The sequence below is a fragment of the Rana temporaria genome, chromosome 2 (assembly GCF_905171775.1).
Source record: "Rana temporaria chromosome 2, aRanTem1.1, whole genome shotgun sequence".
In the NCBI taxonomy this organism is placed as follows: domain Eukaryota; kingdom Metazoa; phylum Chordata; class Amphibia; order Anura; family Ranidae; genus Rana; species Rana temporaria.
The window spans coordinates 21462164-21469663 of NC_053490.1; the positions used below are offsets into that span (position 1 = coordinate 21462164).

The 7500-nt window shown below is 52.3% G+C and overlaps 1 protein-coding gene across 3 annotated transcripts in view; it reads right to left on the reverse strand.

Annotated features, from left to right (window-relative positions):
• Positions 1-7500, reverse strand: part of NARS2 (asparaginyl-tRNA synthetase 2, mitochondrial) — a 102172-nt gene that overhangs the window by 41790 nt on the left and 52882 nt on the right. The gene's annotated exons all lie outside the window — the stretch shown is intronic.

Below are 7500 nucleotides of genomic sequence, written 5' to 3' on the forward strand. Positions count from 1 at the left end.
AGGGAGAAAGCCTCGCATTACTGTGTGGAGTTACAGACGAACAGGAAGTGAGGATTTCTCAGAAGAAATAAGGACATTTAAAAGCAAAATGGAAGGATGAGGTAAGTGAAGGAGGACTGCACTAAGGTAAAGGAAGCTATTTAGGAAAAAAAATACCTTTACAACCCCTTTAAATTGAAAAAACACCTTCCAGTCACCACCCAGCCCCCGTTTTACTTACCTAAGCCCCGAATCTCAGAGGGCGCGATCCCGCCTCGTTCTCCCCATGCCTGATCGGCTCTTCATTGGATAGATTGATAGCAGCGCAGCCATTGGCTCCCGTTGCCGTCAATCAAATACAATGACACGGCCGCCAGGGGGCGGGGCCGAGTCATACAATCGGCGGCAATGGCCGCCGTTTGTATGGCACAGGAGCGCGCCCGCAAGCTAACCCTCTTGGGAGAGCGCTTCCCAGAGGGGGGCTAGCCATTGCGGGGAGGAGCCGCGAGAGCCCCCAGAAGAGGAGGATCAGGGCCACTCTGTGCAGAACAAACTGCACAGTGGAGATAATTATGACTTTTTTTTTTTTTTTTTTAATAACAAAGTTTAGTGTCACTTTAATGCTGAACTTCATACTTACTACTAGTGTGGGGGAGGGGAGTCCTTTCCCCAGTACTGCTCACAGATCCAAAGCCTGCAATCATGCGATTTCCCCATTAGCAGAGGTCACGTGACCAAAATTCCAAGGTTTTCAATTAAAATCCAAACAGAATTTAGCCTTATGTGAAAGGAGTGAATAGAGAACTCCGCGCTATGGTAATAAAAATATAAATATATTAAAGAAGCTGCTCCCCTAAAGTGGTGTGAAAACAACTTTGGCAATGTGGGGGGTGTATAATAATAAGGGGGCGCTAAGAGTGAAAGGAGGTCTGCAGCTTTTACAAGAAAAATAAAATAAAATATATACCGTATTTAGCGGTGTATAACTCGCACTTTTTTCCCCTTAAAATCAGGGGGAAATCGTGGGTGCGCGTTATACGCCGATCCCCGCTGTCTCTGAGCGCCGCAGCCTAGAGCCGAGCCGAGCGTACTGCGCACTCGGCTCCGCCCGCAGCCACGCGAGAGGAGCCGAGCACTCGGCTAGGCTCAGCCACACTCGGCTCAGCTGCAACCCAGGGCAAGGTGCGGATGGACTCGCAGACAGTCACCGGACCCCGCGCAAGGCCGCAGACGGACACCCAAGAGGCTGGACGGACCCCGCGCAAGGCTGCAGACGGACACCCACAAGGCTGGACGGACCCCGCGCAAGGCCGCAGACGGACACCCACGAGGCTGGACGGACCCCGCGCAAGACCGCAGACGGACACCCACGAGGCTGGACGGACCCCGCGCAAGGCCGCAGACGGACACCCAAGAGGCTGGACGGACCCCGCGCAAGGCCGCAGACGGACACCACAAGGCTGGACGGACCCCGCGCAAGGCCGCAGACGGACACCCACGAGGCTGGACGGACCCCGCGCAAGGCCGCAGACGGACACCCACGAGGCTGGACGGACCCCGCGCAAGGCCGCAGACGGACACCCACGAGGCTGGACGGACCCCGCGCAAGGCCGCAGACGGACACCCACGAGGCTGGACGGACCCCGCGCAAGGCCGCAGACGGACACCCACAAGGTTGGACGGACCCCGCGCAAGGCCGCAGACGGACACCCACAAGGCTGGACGGACCCCGCGCAAGGCCGCAGACGGACACCCACAAGGCTGGACGGACCCCGAGCAAGGCCGCAGACGGACACCCAAGAGGCTGGACGGACCCCGCGCAAGGCCGCAGACGGACACCCACAAGGTTGGACGGACCCCGCGCAAGGCCGCAGACGGACACCCACAAGGCTGGACGGACCCCGCGCAAGGCCGCAGACGGACGCCGGGCAAAAAATACCAGTTACACTTACGGTAGCTGTTTTTCTGTAAGTCTTACAGGACGGCACCTTGAGAGTAGACTGGCTCCACCTGACAGGAAACACAATCAGAAAGAGGTTTAAAAGCCCCGCCCCTCCCCGTGCAACTCAGTTAGTGATAAAGTAACCACCATTAGAGCACGGGAACCAGTATATAAAAATACAAACCATATAAATTCCTCAGGGTGGGAAATAGGCCTGCCGTCCTGTAAGACTTACAGAAAAACAGCTACCGTAAGTGTAACTGGTATTTTCTCAAGTCGTCTTCCAGGACGGCACCTTGAGAGATAAGCAAGTAACCCTCAGGCCTACTTTAGGGCGGGACAACTGCCTGCAGGATTCTTCTGCCAAACGTCAAGTCTTGGGGTGACAGAAGTTCCACACGGTAGTGTTTGAGAAAGGTGTTCTGGCTTGACCACGTTGCTGATCTACAGATTTGTTCCACTGAAACTCCTGCTCTCTCTGCCCAGGAGGTTGCTATAGATCTCGTGGAATGTGCCTTGACTTTAGGTACTGTTTTGCCAGCCTTAATGTATGCTAATGAAATTGCCTGTCTTATCCACCTAGATATAGAGGCTCTAGATGCTTGGCAACCCTTTTTCTGTCCTGAAAAATTAATTAGCAAGTGAGATGAGCGTCTGAACTCGCTCACCCTTTCCAAATAACTTAACAAACAGCGTCTTACATCCAAACAGTGGAAGGTCTTTTCCCTTTCGTTCTGTGGATTTGCGCAAAATGAAGGAAGAATAATTTCTTGTGACCTATGAAATTTCGTTACCACCTTAGGTAGGTACAGGGGATCCTGACTTAGGACTACCCTGTCTTCAAAAAGACAAAAATAAGGCTCTTTGATTGAGAGCGCCTGCATGTCTCCTATTCTTTTGGCCGTAGTAATAGCCAGAAGAAAGGAGAATTTAAATGTCAACAGCCTAACCGGAATGCTGTCTATCGGTTCAAACGGAGGTTTGGATAAATGGTCTAGTACCAAGGTGAGGTCCCAGGGGGGAACCCTGGAGATCTGAATAGGGGATAACCTATCCCTAGCCGACAGGAACCTCTTGATCAGCGGATCCAGGGTCAGCCTCTTGTCTAAAAGGTAGGACAAGGCGGCTACTTGTACTCTTAAGGTTCTTGTGGCTAGTCCTAGATCAACTCCTTCCTGGAGAAATTCCAGGATGACAGATATTTCAGGTAGTGGGGCTTGCCTGGCTGCACACCAGCGTGAAAACACCCCCCAGGTCTTAGCATAGATCTTTCTAGTGACCTCCTTATGACTAGCCAAAAAGGGTATTTATTACCTTCTCCGAACATCCTCTCCGCTGCAGGTTCCACCTCTCAAGTACCAGGCCGTCAGACTGAAAAAGTCGGGCTCTGGGTGAAAGATCGGTCACTGCCGCAGAAGGTCCACTCGGACCGGAAGAGGAAGGGGGGGAAGAACTGACCAACGTTCTAACATTGGGAACCAAGCTCTTTTGGGCCACTGGGGAGCGATCAGGATCAGCTTCCCTCGTGAGCGACTCAGTTTCTGTAGGACCCTTGGGATCAGACTCAGGGGAGGGAAGGCATAGGCCAGATGAAATGTCCAGGCCTGGGCCAACGCGTCCACACCCTCCGATCCCTGATCCCGGGAGAGGGAGAAGAATCTTTCTACCTTCCTGTTCTTCCTGTTCGCGAAGAGGTCTATTTCTGGGTTGCCGAAACGATGTCGAACCCAGTCGAAGACTTCTCGATTTAATTCCCACTCCCCCTGGAGGATGGGTTGGCGGCTTAGAAAGTCCGCTTCTAGGTTTAAGACTCCCCTGATGTGAATTGCTGAAAGGGAGAGGACTCTCTGTTCTGCCCAACCTAGAATTTCTAAGGACAGCCTTAGGAGAGAACGGGACCTGGTGCCTCCCTGGTGATTTATGAACGCCACCGTGGTTGCGTTGTCGGAGAGAATCTGTATTTCTTGGTTCATGACTCTCTCTTCGAATGCCTCCAAGGCCTTCCCGACCGCTAATAATTCGCGGAAGTTGGAAGAGGACCTGCTTTGTTGTCGATCCCAGGGCCCCTGGGCCTGGAGACCCGACATGTGGGCTCCCCACCCCCAGGAGCTGGCATCCGTGGTTATCCTGAGAGGATTTGTCTGGTTCCATGGGAGGCCTTCCTCCAAATTCTGAGGAATGAGCCACCACCCCAGTGTGCATTTTACAGACTCCGGGATGCTGACCCTGGAGTCTAGGGATGAGTCCTTCCCGTCCCAGGAGGAGAGCAGGAAGGCCTGCAGGGTTCTGTAATGAAGCTGGGCCCATGGGACCGCTGGGATGCATGAGGTCATCAGTCCCAGTAACCTCATGATCTGCCTGAGGGAAATTTCTATTGAACCCATGACGGACCTGACCACTGACCCGAGTCTCCGGATCTTGTCCTCTGGAAGGACCAGCTTTTTCTCTACGGAATCTATCAGGAACCCCAGATACATTTTTCTCTGTTCTGGGAGGAGAGAAGATTTTTCTCTGTTTACAATCCATCCCAAAGATTCCAGAGTAGTCAGGACGGTGGCCAGATTCGAGAGAAGAAGCTCTCGGCTGGGGTTAAAAAGCAGTAAGTTGTCCAGGTAGGGGACAAGGGAGATCCCTTTCAGATGTAGAAAGGCGACCACCTCTGCCAGGACCTTCGTGAAAACCCTTGGGCTGGAGGCCAGACCAAAGGGGAGTGCGGTGAACTGCCAGTGCTGAATCCCCTGAGGGGAGGCAATGGCAAATCGGAGGAACCTTTGATGGTCCCTGAAGATTGGGACATGGAGGTAGGCGTCCCTCAAGTCTATGGTTACCATAAAGACTCCTAACAACAGTCCCTTGAGACTGTAAATGTTTTCCATGCGGAACTTCTTGTAGAGGAGAAAGGTATTTAAAGGTTTTAAATTTATGATCAATCAGAATTTCCCCGAAGGTTTGGGCACCATGAAAATATGTGAGTACACCCCCTGACCCTGTTGTCCTGGCGGAACTGGGATTATGACTCCCTGCTGAGCTAGATCTGTCACATTTCCCAGAAGGGCAGCTGCCTTGAGGGGATCTTGGGGTAGATGAGTGAGGAGAAATATTGGGGGGGGAAGTTGGCGGAATTCCAATCTGTAACCTTCCCTCACTATTTGCAAAATGTGAGGACTCCGTGTTATACTCTCCCAGGCTTGGAAAAAATTGGGAGAGTCTTCCCCCGACTCTTAAGTCACTTGGAGTCCTTACCTGCGGGTTTGGGATCGGGGAAAAGGATACCCCCTTTAGGCTTATCCTTTCCCGTGATCCATCGCTTATTAAAGGCCGATCTTCGGTCAGAAGGTCGGTTTTTATTCTGGGGGCCTCGAAAAAATCTTCTCCTGTTAGGTCTGGGTTTTGGGGGAAACCGTTTCCCCTTTTCTGAGGCCCTAGTTAGAGCTTGATCAAGTCCTGCCCCAAAGAGAAGAGTGCCTTCAAAGGGCAGGGCACATAGACGGGTCTTGGAGGCAAGATCACCTTCCCACGTCTTGAGCCATACCGCCCTTCTGGCGGCGTTGACGAGAGCACCCGTCTTAGCAGAGGATCGGACTGTTTCAATCGATGCATCTGCAAGATAGGCTACCGCACTGTCTATGACTGTAAGAGAATCTCTAATTTCTTTAAACTTGGAGGTCTGAGGTACATGCTCCAGAAGTCTGGTTAACCAGGTATCTGCATTCCTAGCGATGCAGGAAGAGGCCAAAGCGGGTCCAAGGGCGGCCGCATTAGCCTCCCAGGCCCTGCGAAGGGAGGTGTCTGCCTGCCTGTCTAAGGAATCCTTTAAGTTCCCTGCATCCTCAAACGAGAGGTCAGACTGCCTGGAGAGTTGGGCCAGAGATGCATCCAGTTTAGGAGTTTTAAACAAAGTATTTTCTAACTCCTCCTTAAAGGGACAGCGCTTTTTCCAGGTCTTGTACCTTAGCAGTTTCTTTTCAGGCTCAGCCCATTCCCTCAGAACTATATCTTTGAGTGACTGATGGACTGGGATAACCTTTGGCTGGGGTTTAGCTAGACCCTGGTACATTCTGTCCTGAGGCGACACCAGCTCTGCTGGCTGCTGGACCCCTTCAGAGGCATAGACAGCAGACAGCAGACCCCCCATGTCATCTGCAGAAAAAATATATTTGCCTGATCTGGCATCCTCATCCTCATCCTCAGAATGGCTATCAATTACCCCATCTTCTGGGGCCTCTGAATCTTCGGTGTCAGATAGGAGAGACTCCCTGGCCCTGGAAACTCGTGGCACTGGGGTGGATGAGCTCTCTTGGGAAGAGGGGCCGGCTGTTAAGGGCTCAGGATCCCTATTTTTTAAGGTGTCCTTAAATTCCTTTAATGTGGAGAGCATTTGGGATTGGACAGTTAGGAATTCTTTCATAATCAGGGAAGTTTCCTTTCCTGCCAGCTTTTGTATGCATTTGGCACAAAGAAGTTTGGAGTAATCTGCAGCCAGCTTAATGCTACAGTTACCACACCTCTTGGTTTTGGAAGTGTGTTTTAGGGAGAGATTAGCAGCTTCCCCCTGGGCAGAAACCTCCTCCCCTGTAAGGGGAGAGAAAACAAAATATCACAGTCCATACATACAAGTGTGAGAGGAGGGGGGGGGGGGGAAGGAGAGGACCCAGTCCAATATGCCCCCCTGACATTCTGAGGCAGACTCACCCTTGGTGGTGTCCTCGGCAGCGGCTGCTAGCGAACGATCCTCGCGCTCCATAGCGAAGTCGTGCAGGCGCCACTCTCCTCCTTGCTGCAGAGAGAACAGCGAGGAGCCGACGCCGCTGGCGGCCGCCATTTTGGTGAAGACCGGAAGCTTCGTCATCACCGCGCGCCGCCTGTGACGCGGCGTCGACTGCTGGCTCCATTCGAAAATGTCCCCGGGAGGACAGTACACCGGAGCCACGCTGAGGAAGCCCTCACACCCGCCCAGCAGGTAAGGGGTCCTGGAGGAGAGGGAACATGGCCAAATAGGAGTACTGGAATAGCCACTATCCCAGGGATTCCTACAGAAAGGAAAGAAGGGGGGTATTGTTGCAATCTTCCTCCCCCCCCCCTATCACACGGGGAAAACCCCCCGGGACAGGCATTACACCTTTAGCTGAGGCAGGGACGGCCTCCCAGGACCCACTGCTCAGTACCCGGAGGGGGACCACCAGCCCCAGGCCTTAGGTCTGACAAAAAATAACAAACTGTTTCGCTGGTGGGAAACACAATCAATAACTGAGTTGCACGGGGAGGGGCGGGGCTTTTAAACCTCTTTCTGATTGTGTTTCCTGTCAGGTGGAGCCAGTCTACTCTCAAGGTGCCGTCCTGGAAGACGACTTGAGAAATGCAAGTTTTGTTTTTTCCTTAAACTAACTTTCTAAACTTGGGGTTCGCGTTATACGCCGATATATATATATAAAAAAAAAAAAAAAAAAAAAAGGTACGAATGGCGTCAGACAGGAAAGTAATTCTTCCTATGGAGGAAAGGTATTTTTAGCAAAAGGCAGATCTACTTCTCTTTTTAGAGCAATAATTTCCCCATAAAAAGCCCCAATTTTCTCCGCACT